The 13,616-nt window shown below is 36.3% G+C and overlaps 1 protein-coding gene and 1 pseudogene across 4 annotated transcripts in view; both read left to right on the top strand.

Annotated features, from left to right (window-relative positions):
- RFX7 (regulatory factor X7) overlaps nt 1–13,616 on the top strand; it is a 136,277-nt gene that overhangs the window by 13,487 nt on the left and 109,174 nt on the right. The gene's annotated exons all lie outside the window — the stretch shown is intronic.
- LOC118357086 lies at nt 1,575–2,642 on the top strand (annotated as a pseudogene).

Genomic DNA, 13,616 nt, shown 5'->3' with positions numbered 1-13,616 from the left:
ATATCTGGCTTTCAACAAAATATTACAAGGCATGCTTACAGACAAAAAAACCCACAATCTGAAGAGGTAAACGAAGCATAAGAACCAGACTCAGATGTGACATAGATTTTGGAATTATCATACTCTGGATTTAAAATTACGATTAATATGCTAAGGGCTCTAATGGAAAAAGTAGACATCATGTAAGAATGGATGGGTAGTGTAAGCAGAGAGATGGAAGCTTTAAGAAATAATCCAAAGGAAGTGCTAGAAATCAAAAACACTATAACAGAAATGAAGATTGCCTTTGTTGGGTGCATTAGTAGACTGGCCATGACTGAGGAAAGAATCAGTGAGCATGAAAATAAATCAATAGTAACTTCCACAACTAAAATGCAAAGAGAAAAAAAGTGAAAAAGATGGAACAGAGTATCCAAGAACTGTGGAACAGTTAGAAAAGTTGTAACATATGCATAACTGGGATGTCAGAAGGGGAAGAGAGAAAGGAACCAGAAGTACTTGAAATATAATAGGTGAGAATTTTCCAAAATTAAAGACCCCAAACTACAGATCCAGGAAGCTCAGAGATACCAAGAAGGATAAATAACAACAAAAAGATCTACCCCTATGTATACTATCAAATTAAAGACAAAGATAAAATCTTGAAAGAAGCCACTGGGAAATAACCACCTTACCTGTTGAGGAACAAGGATAAGAATTGTATCAGACTTCTCTTCAGAAACCAAGCAAGGGAGGAGAGAGTAACGTTATTTAGAGTTGAAAGAAGAAAACCACCAACGTAGAATTCTGTATCTAGCGAAATTATCCTTCAGAAGTGAAGGAGAAATAAAAACTTTCTCAGACAAACAAAAATTGAGGGAATTTGTAACTAGTAGACCTGCTTTGCAAGAGATGTTACAAGTTCTGGAAAAGAGAGAAAATGATGTAGGTCAGAAAGTTAAATCTACATAAAGAAAGGAGTGAAAAGGAATAAATGAAGATAAAGTCTTTTATTTTTCTTATATTTAGTTGATCTAACAGATAATAGTTTGTTCAAAATGTATTTGGTGATATTGCTTATGGGTAAGTGAAATTAATGACAGTGAAGTTACAAGGTACAGAAGGGAGGCATTGGGAATACTCTTAAAAAGTACTTAGAGTAACTGAAGTGCTATAGTGTTGTTTTGAAAGTGGACTTGGATTAGTCATAGAAGTATATTGCAAACCAGATGGTAACCACTAAAAAGATTTTAAAAGGAAGTATAACTGTTATGCTAAAAGAGTAGAGAAAATAGAATCATATAAGATCAAATAAAACCAGAGAAAGCTGAAATAGAGAAGACAAAAAAAAAAAAAAAAATAGAAAACAAAGAGGGCGCCTGGGTGGCTCAGTCGTTAAGTGTCTGCCTTCAGCTCAGGTCACCATCCCAGGGTCCTGGAATCGAGCCCCGTGTCGGCTCCCTGCTCGATGGGAAGCCTGCTTCTCCCTCTCCCACTGCTTGTGTTCCTGCTCTCACTGTGTCTCTGTCAAATAAATAAACAAGATCTTTAAAAAAAAAACAAAAGTAATGAATAGTAAATAGTTAAAATAGGGTACATATTAATCCAGCTATACCAATAATCACTTCAGGTGTGCATGTTCAAAATACACCAATTGAAAGAGACTGTTAAAATAGATTAGAAAACCAAAACAGCTGCCTTTCCGCTCTATCCGTGGAGGGATCCAAACAGTGTTGTTCTGGGTTTCCCCTCATAACTTCAAGGGAAACTTTCAAGATGTCCAGAGGCTTTGATAACCTACAAATGAAGGAGGAAGATGTCCTCAAATTCCTTGCAGCAGGAACCCACTTAGGTGGCACCAACCTTGATGTCCAAATGGAACAGTACATCTACAAAAGGAAAAATGATGGCATCTACATTATAAATCTGAAAAGAACCTGGGAGAAGCTTCTGCAAGCTCATGCCATTGTTGCCATTGAAAACCCAGCTGATGTCCATGTCCTATCATCTGGGAATACTGGCCAGTTAGCTGTGCTGAAGTTTGCTGCTTCTGCTGGAGACACTTGTGCTGCTGTCCACTTCACTCCTGGAACCTTCACTAACCAGATCCTGGCAGCCTTCTGTGAGCTGAGACTTCTGGTGGTTACTGATCCCAGGGCTGACCACCAGCCTCTCATAGAGGTGTCTTATGTTAACCGTCCTACCATTGCTCTGTGTGGCACAGATTCTCCTCGGTGCTACATGGACATCGCCATCCCTTGCACAACAACAAGGGAGCTCACTCAGTGGGTCTGATGTGGTGGATGCTGGCCCCAGAAGTTTTGCAGATGCGTGGCACTGTTTCCCATGAGCACTCATGGAAGGTTGTGCCTGATCTCTACTTCTACGGATCAGATCCTGAAGAGATTGAAGAGGAAGAGCAGGCCACTGCTGAAAAGGCTGTAACCAAGAGGAATTTCAGGGTAAATGGACTGCTCCAGGTCCTGAGTTCACTGCGACTAAACCTGAAGTCACAGACTGGTCTTAAAGGCGTGCAGGTGCCCTCTTCTGCCTCTTCAGCAGTTCCCTACCCAAAACTGGAACACTTGGCTACCACTGAAAACAGGGTGGCCACTTCTTCTCAGGCCACTGAATGTGTAGGAACAACCACTGAGTGGTCTTAAGCTGCTCTTCTACAGAGAGAAAGAAAATGGAAATAAGGTTGATGGAAAATAAACTGTTTGTAAAGGTTGGGGGGAAAAAAACCAAGACAGTGTAAAGGTTGGGGGGAAAAAAACCAAGACAGCTATATGTTGTCTACAAGTATACCCTTTACACTTTGGTACTTTATTATTTAGTAACCAATTATTTGTAACATGCTTCACCAATATGTTGTAACACTGAATTTGAGAACCTAAAAGTTGCAAGTAAATGATGAGATACTTAAATTATAAAGAGCTTGGGGAAATGGCCATGTTTTTGTGGGGTTTTTTAAGTTTTTATTTTAAATCTAGCTGGTTAACATACAGTGTAATATTAGTTTCAGGTGTAAGATATAGTGTTTGAACACTTCCATACATCACCCAGTGCTCATCACAACAAGTGCACTCTTTGATCTCCATCACCTGTCTCACCCTTCCCCTATCCACCTCCCCTCTGGTAACCATCAATTTGTTCTCAGTAATTAAGAGTCCTTTTCTTGGCTTGTGTCTCTTTTTTTCCCTTTGCTTCTTTGTTTTGTTTCTTAAATTCCAACTATAGGTGGAATCATATGCTATTTGTCGATTTCACTTAGCATAATACACTCTAGCTTCATCCCTGTCATTGCAAATGTCAAGATTTCATTCCTTTTTATGGCTGAATAATACTCCATTGTATATATTCCACATCTTCTTTACCTCTTCATGAATTGATGGACACTTGGGTTGCTTCCGTATCTTGGCTATTGTAGATAATGCTGCTGTAAACAGGGGTACATGTGTGCCTTTGAATGACTGTTTTTGTATCCTTGGGTAAATACCCATTAGTGCGACTACTGGATTGTAGGGTAGTTTTATTTTAACTTTTTGAGGAACCTCCACAGTGGCTGCACCAGTTTGCGTTCCACCAACAGGGCACAAGGGTTCCTTTTTCTCCACATCCTCAAAAATGGCCATGTTTTCTGTCCAGTTTTGTGTATAAACTAATTTCCTCTGTTTAGAATTATTTTTATGAGAAATTATTGAGCATTTCTTATGTACATTTTGATTTTTTAAGCAGTTTTAATGAGGTAATTTACATACCATTACATTTACCTGCTTTAAGCGTACAATTCAGTGGTTTTTAATATATTTTTGAAGTTGTGCATTCATTACCATGATTTAATTTTAGAAAGTTTTGATTTTTTTTTAAAAGCAGTTGAAAAGTGAATTATATTGACTGGATTGATTAGAAGTGGAAAGGTTATTTATCCAATCATAATTCTGAAGTTTCAAAGGCAGTAGGAGCGGTTAAAGTAGTGTTTTTATTTTACATGTTACTGAGATTTAACAATAGAATGTGGATTTGTAGAATTTCAAAAGATGAAGTTGTAAGTGCTCAATTCTTTTTCCTTTATCCTCTGTGGGCCAGTCTTTCATTACTTTAGATATGTTAAGCTTTCTTCTATTTAGATGTTTACTGCTAAAAAAAAAAATGAATTGTCTCAATATTGCCTTAAGCTTTACTATAACTGGTCAAATACTTGAGTCTTAGTATGGCACACATTATTTTCTGACATTTCAACTTTATGTATTTGTAGTTATAGAGCATAACTTGTCAGCTGTTACTTTTTTCTGTAACATATTTTGAACCAATGAGATACTTGTACTTTCCTAAATTAATTTTCTGTAAGATGGTTAGGAAATTTCTCTGCCAAGCATAAAACTTAGAGTAACTTTTGTTTTCAAAAAAACATATATTTAACAGTTTTAAAGTAAAAAATAATCAGAATCACAAAGAGGCAGCCCACTGTAGTCATTAATAATGCATTCTGAAATTAGTTGCCTGGGTTTGCTACCCAGGTCACATAACTTTTAGAAGTTGTTTCCTTTATCAGTAAAATGGAAATAGTAATAGTGCTTACCTTGTAATGTTGTGGTGAAGATTAAATGAGATAACTCATATAAAATACTTAGTGTAGAATCTGGCACATGGTAAGAACTTGATAAACGTTGGCTGTTATTTTCTAACCACAATAAATTCAAAGAACTTTTTCACTTTAACACACCATCTGTTAACTATGATTACTTCTTTATTCTTATTACTGTATTACTGTACTGTGCAGAGACCATAATGATATTTGAGGCAAGAGTTATCCAGGCAGAGAGGGAACAGCAGAGGCAAAGCTGAGAAGCCTGCAGCGAAGAGGCCGCCGAGTGGCCAGAGTGCAGTCGTGAGGTCAGAAGTAAAGGAGGCGCAGATTCGTATAGGGCCTTGCAGGTCTAGTAAGCACTAAAACTTAGGTTCTTATTTTGGGTGAGGTGGGAGCCATTAGAAGCCTCTGAGCAGAGGAGTGACAGGACCTTACTGATGTTTTAAAAGGCTCACTGGGTTGCTGTGTGGTGAAGAGACTATATAGGGGCAAGGGCTGAAAACAGGGAGATTAGTCTGTGCTGGGTCGCTGACATTTTACACTGGGATGGGGTGTGTGTGTGCGTGCGTTGTGTGCGTGCGCACGCATGTAAAAGATGAAGTATTTTAAATATTGGTAAGTGGTGGTCCCGGGGTGTTGCGGTTAGCTACGAGTGATTTCATTTTCTTTATACTTTTCTCTGTTTTCCAAAAGATTTTAAAGAGTACTTTTGTAATCATAAATGTAACAGTTACCATTTTAAGTAGAGCTATGATAAATAAAAAAATTATGTAACATATTAGGCTCTTTGATTAGAGGGACATACTTGTATATTAAGTACAGTATCATAGGTGCTGTTACTAAAATTTGAAAGATTTGCCATCAAAGAGATTAAATGTTCATAATATGTCTATTGGAATGTAATGAAACACCAGGAATTTGGAATAAATGACCTAAAAGTCTCCTGAATCTTTACCATAGTTAGGTAAACTTAGTCACTCTCCCCCTAGGTTCTAATTCTTGTTACTGTACATTACAATTTTAATAAAATAATTGTATAAATTTATAGTCTCCTTTGTTGGAATATCAGCACCACAAAGATAGGAATTGTGTATCTCTCACTTAGAGATATTTCCCTAGTGCAGAATGAATGTATGCATGAATGCATGAGCTAACTCAGTAACTACCAAACTTCTTTTAGATGTCAGTTGCAGGTCTGGTGCAGTTTTTCCTACTATTCTTCCTCCCATGTAACACTGTCTACTCCCTCCTGTAGTGTTTAAGTTATAAGTTACTTAGTAAGTTTTAAATAAAAATAGCAAACTTTAGTATTTTTTTAAAGATTTTTATTTATTTATTTGACAGAGAGAACGTGTGCACAACCAGGGGGAGCAGCAGGGAGAGGGAGAAGCAGGCTCCCCGCTGCGCAAGGAGCCTCATGCAGGGCTCCATCCCAGGACTCTGGGATCATGACCTGAGCCAAAGGCAGACGCTCAACTGACTAAGCCACTCAGGCGCCCCCAAACTTTATTATAATTTTTACAAGTAAAAATCTTATCTCTATACACCATTTTCAACAGTATAAAAAGATAGCTTTATTATAAATTTTGTGTTTACAGATGACCTTTTTGAATGTGTAATTTGTTAAAGTAGACAGCATTACCAAAGAGAAATATCAGGATTTAAATTAGTATGTATAACCTCAAATTGTTGGGTTCTTTTTAGCTTGAAGTATGAAACATTTTTCTGAAAGTACCCTAAATCCTTTTCTCCCAGTGTGGTGGGTTTTACTGGTGTATGTTGTATACTTATTTATTGAAAAGAAGTGTTCAGTGCGCTTACTAGAGATTTGTTAAAATTCTTTATAATTTTTCATTGGTGGCATAGGGGAGGAGAAAAACAGCTTTGTGGTGTCGCTGCCATACTTCTTTATTTTTAACCTCTGGAAATTATGACATACCATATTAGTATAGCCTGACTTCTTGTTGAAAATAAAGCATGGGGAAGGTCTGTAATATTGACAACCTGTGCATTTAGCTGTGATTGTTAAGGCTTAATTTTGGGTGATGTGATTTCTTTCTTGAAGGCTACTTCCAGAGAATTCAATATTAACTTAATGCTTACTTTATTTTATTTTATTTTATTTATTTATTTGCGAGAGAGAGCCCAAGGAGGGGGAGCTGCAAAGGGAGAGGGAGAAGCAGGCTCCCCGCTGAGCAGGGAGCCCAATGTTGGACTCGATCCCAGGACCCTGGGATCATGACCTGAGCCGAAGGCAGACGCTTAACCAACTGAGCCACCCAGGCGCCCCTAAATACTTAACGTGTTTATGTCCATCTCAGTTCTTTAGAAAATCTCTCTGAGCACTTTTGTTTTCTTGGAGAGTTCTTATTCACTAGTTCTTGCTCCTAGGGGATTTTTGAAGTTTTTAAAAAACAAAACCCAGAGAACTCCAAAAAGTTTCTCCTACATAAAAACGGATATGAAGAACCTCCAGACGGAAAGAAAGCTCCCTTGTGTTCTTTGGTTGGTGGCTTACCACTTCTACTCCCATCCCCGTGTTGGGTGCCACTTTTCTTCAGGGCCACAGTTTTGTTTTTACGCTCTTCATTTCTGGAGGGACATACAGTATATGCAAAACTATTTATGTATTTAACATTATATATATTATATATATGTTATCACAATGAGGAAAACTTTGAATACCTTGAATACTAGTGCATATATTATATCAGGGTCCTACTTTTGTTGTATTAAATGGCATATCTTAACAAAGTCTGTAAGTATTTATAGTTTTCTATTACATTCTTATTCTGTCTTTGCTTCTAGCCCATTTAAGTCCCAGTTTTCTCAGTTCCTTTCATCAACCTTTGTCTTTTTTTCTCCAGTTCTGCCTCTGAAGTAGGCATGTAGCATCAGTTTGTGATCCTAAAGCTATTCCTTGCTTTCTGTCCTTCCCTAGGTGACTTCCCTCTGGATAACTAATGCTGGATGCCTACACCTGTACTTCCTCTTAATCTTTATAGTTAATCACCACTTTCTTACCTCTTCTTCGAGTCATTACTCTAGGTAGACTCTCTGCATTAGTCTGTTACATCTACTTCTATAAACTTGTATTCAATGTGGATCATCTAGTTTAAAACAAGACATAAGTAAATTGTGAAGAGAAGTATTTCCTCACAGCGCTCAGGTTAATAGAGTACAAGGTGTTTATAGCAGATAATTCACAATCTCCTGGTTTTGTCTCCCTGAATTTTTTCTCCAACACTTTTTTTCTGTTGTTTTCTCTTGTTCTTATCCTTTCCACCTTTTACCTTCTTCTCTGTCTCCCATCTTCCTCTCCCCAATACAAAAGAAAAAAATTTACCTGTGTAATTTGTTAAAATTTTATCTCTGCTTTTCTTACATTTGAAATCTTAGAAGTTGTCAGCTCTATACTTATCAGGTTATTTGAAAGCCTAATGAGGTTGTTTAAGAAAAGATGTAATGAGCCTTTGCTATGAAAAAGATTACGTAAAAATCATTTAATAACATACTGTAGGGAAGGTGTGAGTCAGCAGTCAAGTTTAACAGAAGGAAAGGGTTGTGCTAGGCTGATTGCTTGCTTGCTTTGGTCTCCAGATATAATTCCAACCAGTTCAAGACGGAGAGGAATGAAGCTAAAAGGACACTTTGGGATTCCTAACTCCTGAAGTGAGATGTAAAATGTAACAAATACTCTAAAGTTTCAACGTATTTGGATAGAAGTACAAACTTATATCTTGCTTTATGTAAATAATAGAATAAGTTCTCCATCGTTGTTTAAAATCATGTTTTTGTTTTTTTTAAGTAAGTTGGAATGCGTATTCCAGCATTGACAGTGCAGTATGAACAACTTAGATGTTGCTTAGAAAACTCTTCTCCTGGCTGAAGACAATGAACTGTGAAGGACTATAATAAAAATTCAGCCAGACAAGTCAGTTTTATAGGAAATTGTTTTGGGATATCAGTGCTACATTGTGTTACTTGATTATATAGCTGAGATTACATGTGTTTTATCTTTGTGATGACTTAAAGAAATGAATGGGCTTTGGAGTGATTGTGGGAGATTAAAAACAAAACAAAACTTTATATTTTGGACATGTGCATTTTGGCTGTTTTGGATTGTAGCTCATCCCTTGATTTCCAAATACAGAAGTGTGAACATTCGGTAATCTTTAATGATGAACTCTTGTTTGTTACTGTCATTCATGTTCTTTTTTTTTTAAGATTTTATTTTATTTATTTGTCAGAGAGTGAACACGTGCATGTACAAGCAGGGGGAGCGGCAGGCAGAGGGAGAAGCAGGCTCCCGACTGAGCAGAGAGCCTGATGTGGGGCTTGATCCCAGGACCCTGGGATCATGACAGCAGCTGAAGGCAGTTGCATAACCGACTAAGCCCACCAGGCATCCCCATGTTCTTTTTTAAAACTTAGAATCATAATCAAGTTGTATTTTAATTTTATATGTATATTAATGTATATGTTATTTATATATAATACATTTAATATATTAATACATGTCTATTAATTTTAATTTTACAAATATATGATACAAGGGTCATCACAAACCAGCAGGAGGATTATTTAAGAAATGGTATTAGTGCAATTGCTTAGCTGTTTGGAGGACAGAAGGAATAAATTTAGAGCCTCACCTCAATAGCAGGTCATCAGAACAATTGGGATGATTTTAAAAAAGAGAACTAGAACAAACTAGAAATGAACTTATGATGGAGTGGAATATTTTTTTCTGCTAGAAGTAGTAGAAAACATCTCAAAACAAAAAGTTTTTACTACTTAAAATGAAAAACAAACACTTTAGTCCAAATTAAAAGACAAATCAGAACAGAATAAAGTTTTTATGATTATGCTGCCATTAAAAATTTTTAAAGAGAGCTTGTCATTACATGAATACTTTTGATAGAATATGAGAGAAAAAAAAATCACAGTATAGTCACACAATTCCACACAGCCAGACACACACACACATATACACAACTCTAATTATAGAAAAAGAGAATGGAATAAAAACACACCAAAATCTTGCCTTTCCATAATGTTGGGATTGGTAATATGGGTGATTTTCAAAAATTTTATGTGGTTTTCTGAAATAAGCAACTTGCTTTTAAAAATATTTCTTTTAAAATTGCTTACAGAGTAAGTCTAAACACTTCCTAATTCATTTCTAGCTGGACTTCCCAGCTTATCTTCTCTGCCCTCCTTTCTCATACACAGTTCCTCTCCCATGGACTAGCACAGTGCTGTTTACAAAATTTTACAAAAACTATGATGTGAATGCCTTCAACTTGTTCCATTTTACTACGTGGCCCACTACATTTTATTTGTATTAGGTCCAGCTGTATCACATATTTAGGTTATTTACCCATTCATGAAGGATATCCTTGCTTTGCACCCATTGTCTGATAAGTATTTTGGAGTATTTGATATTCTCTTAAAGGTCTGCTGTATAGCCTTCCATCTCTTTTCCTTGGCTTTGGCTTTACCCTTTAGCAGAAATGCTATTTATTTATTCAGAGACAGATTTTAAGACCATAATTAGGTCACCCCAGTTTACCATGTTCTCTCCACTGTTTTTCACCCCATTTTATCTTGTACTCCCAGTATAGCATTTATCATAGTCGTATTTTCTACTGTGTGTCTCTCCCAGTAGATGTTGAGCCCCTGATGGGCAGCAGCTATGTCTTATTCATCTTTGTATCTCCCACAGTGCTATGTTAGCAAATATTTATAGTCTTATGTTGATTTTAAATAATGATTTGATTAACTAGTAGAAAGATGTTTTAGTCCATTTTTACCCATATGCATATCTTATTTGATGTATAATCTTAATGCGCCATCTTCTTAAAAGGAAGATTTATTTTTTACATCGTAAAAGACAAAGATATTCATTATAGAAAATGTAAAAAAACAAAATAACTTATTTCCACCATCTGTATGAAACATGTTTCTTTTCTTTTTTCCTGTAATTTTTTGTTTTTGCCTCACTTAAATCATAGTGTATAGTTTCATTTTCCTTAATATTCATTATAATTATTCATTTATTCAACTAATATTAAGTACCTAATATTAGGCAAGTATTCTTTTAGAACTCTGGGGTTGTAGCAGTAAACAAATTAGTTAAGATCTGTTTTCATAAAGCCTGTGTATTGGAGGGAGACATAATATGCAATAAATTAAAAATGAATATACTATGTGACATAATGGTAAATTCTCAGAAGAAAAGCAAAGCAGGAAAAGAGGGAGTTAGTTGTATATCAGGAAGAGGATTACAGTTTTAAGTAGGTTGCTCAGGGAACCTTTACCAAGGTAATATTTGAATAAAGACCTGAATTATAGAGTGAGTCATGTGGATGTTTGAAGACAAAGCCTTCATTTATAATGGTGGGACCAAATTTGTTCAACAATAAGAGAATGCTTATTACTATTTTTAAATTACTATCAATATTTTATTATATAGCCATAAAAAGAGTCTGATGTCAGTTAATGTATAATGACTTGGGAAAATGCCCACCATGCAGTGTTAAATGGAAAAGGCAAAATAAAAAACTAGTTTCACCCTAATTTTAAAAAGATCTTATACACATATATATATGTACAAACATATGAATGTAAGTAGGAGAAAATGCACCAGAATTTAGTAGAAGTTCTTTGTTGGATATGGTCTTGGTTTTTTTTTTTTCCATTTTTATATTTCTCAAATTTTTTTGATGAGTATATGTTAAAATAATCTTAAAAAGTACTTAAAAATTAATTTTGATACATCTTAACTTCCAGGCCATGCCATAATGGAGTAATGGATATTGAACTTATCCTCTCTCCATAATCAACCATAAAACTGAATAAAACACATATAGCAATTGAGGTTTTCTGAGCATTAGATAGCAAAGCACAGGGCAGTGATCCTTGAGAGAAGGAAAACCCAAGAGATAAGCTCACGCTGGCTTTCCAAATTGCAGCTCAGGAGGAGAGCCCAGAGACCAGAGCTTTAATGCAGTGGAGAAAACAGTGATTGGAGTGCATGGCTGCCGAAGCATCTGGAATTTGTGAGGCTGGGTACTGTTAAGGAGGGAACTGTTTAGAGAAGGAGCTTCAGAAATCTCCACAGGGTCCTTGGATTCTTCAGCTGAGTACTGAACTCCACATATGCATGGCAGCTCTCTTTTCAGAGAACAACTAACTACTGGGGCCTGTAAATCCTTGAGATTCTAGAGGTCACACAATTTTGGCCAAATTGGAAGGAGCTAGTTGAGCTCCTTGGGCATCAGTTGAGACCCCAGAAAGTCTTACACTTTAGAACTAAGGTTACTCTATCCATAGAGTAGGAGCTATTTTAGACACATTCTAACAGTCTAAAACCAACCCTCAAAAGTATCAGGTTGAGCTGTCCATGAATTAACTTCATGCCAGAACACACTTTGAAGGAACTCCAAACATTCAACATAGTATCAACAATTTCCAGGTATATAAAAAATTACTAGACATATGAAGAAGTGGGAAAATGCAACTCATCTCAAGGAAAAAAACAATAGGAACAGAGTCAAAGGACAAAGATGTGGACAGAGTTGGCCTATATTTTAAATTGTTTCTGGTAAATAGGTTTAAGTATTTAAAGGAAAAGATGGGCATGATCCATGCCCAGATAGGGAAACTAAATAGAAATGGAAATCTAGGAGAGTTTGGGTTAAGCGTCCGACTCTTGGTTTCAGTTCAGGTCTTGATCTTAGGGTTGTGGGGACAAGCCCAGGGCTCTGTGCTCAGTGGGGAGTCTGCTTGAGATTCTCTCTTTCTCTCTGCCCCCCCACCCCCACTCACTTTCACTCTCGTTCTCTCAAATAAATACATCTTTAAAAAAAATGGAAATAAAATAAAAATCAGGTGGAAAATCTAGAACAGAAAAATTCAATACCTGAAATGAAAAATTCACAGGATACGTTTAATGGCAAATGGGAAACTGCCGGAAGAAAACTTCAGTAAACTGAACCCAGACAGAAAAAAAAAAAAAGAACAAGCCTCAGAGATACCTGCCAATATTGAATGGTAGAACATATGTATAAATTGAGTCTGGGAAAGAGAAGAGGGATTGTAGCAAGAAAATATTTAAAGATATGATAGATGAAAGATTTCCAAATTTGATTAAAATTTGGGCAATAAATTTCACAGACCTGTGGAGGTCCACAAACTCCAAGCACAATAAACAAAACCATACTAACACATCAAGTCAAATTGCTGAAAACCAAACATAAAGAGAACATTTTATAAGCAGCTAGAGGGGGGAAAAAGACACATTGTATCGTGCATAAGGGAACAGTAATAGGAATGAACAGTTATTTTTCATTAGAAATAATAGAGACTAGAAGACAGTGAAGTATCTTTTTTTTAATGCTGAAAGAAAAAAGCTATCAACCTGAAATTATAAATTCATCAAAAATATCTCTCAGCAATGGAGGCAAAATAAATACTTTTTTTTTTAAGATTTTATTTATTTGACAGAGAGACAGCGAGAGCAGGAACACGGGGAATGGGAGAGGGAGAAGCAGGCCTCCCGCCGAGCAGGGAACCTGATGCAGGGAGCCCAACGTGGGGCTTGACCCCAGGACCCCGGGATCATGACCCGAGCCGAAGGCAGACGCTTAATGACTGAGCCACCTAGGCACCCCAATAAATACATTTTTATTTGAGCAAAAGCTAAGGGAACCTCTCACCATCAGACTCTACTACAAATAATACTGAAGTAAGTTCCTCAGACTAAAAGAAGCAGGCTAGTTGGAAACTCAGCTCTAAATAAAGGAATGAGGAGAGCCAGAATTGGTCTTCATATAGGTAAATATAAATGACATTTTTTTCTTATTTTTTATAAAAACAATGTAAAAAGTTGCCTCTGAAAAAATGTTAATGTATTGTGGGTTTATAATATGTACAAGTAAAAAATATGGCACAATAACACAGGATAGTAAGAAGGTAGATCGAATTGCATTGTTGTAAGATGAAAAGATATGATATTAACTGAAAGTAGACAGTTACAGATTAA

This window comes from Zalophus californianus, chromosome 6, assembly GCF_009762305.2.
Source record: "Zalophus californianus isolate mZalCal1 chromosome 6, mZalCal1.pri.v2, whole genome shotgun sequence".
NCBI lineage: Eukaryota > Metazoa > Chordata > Mammalia > Carnivora > Otariidae > Zalophus > Zalophus californianus.
Note: the sequence above shows the minus strand (reverse complement) of the source record. Positions and strands in the feature narration are given on the sequence as shown.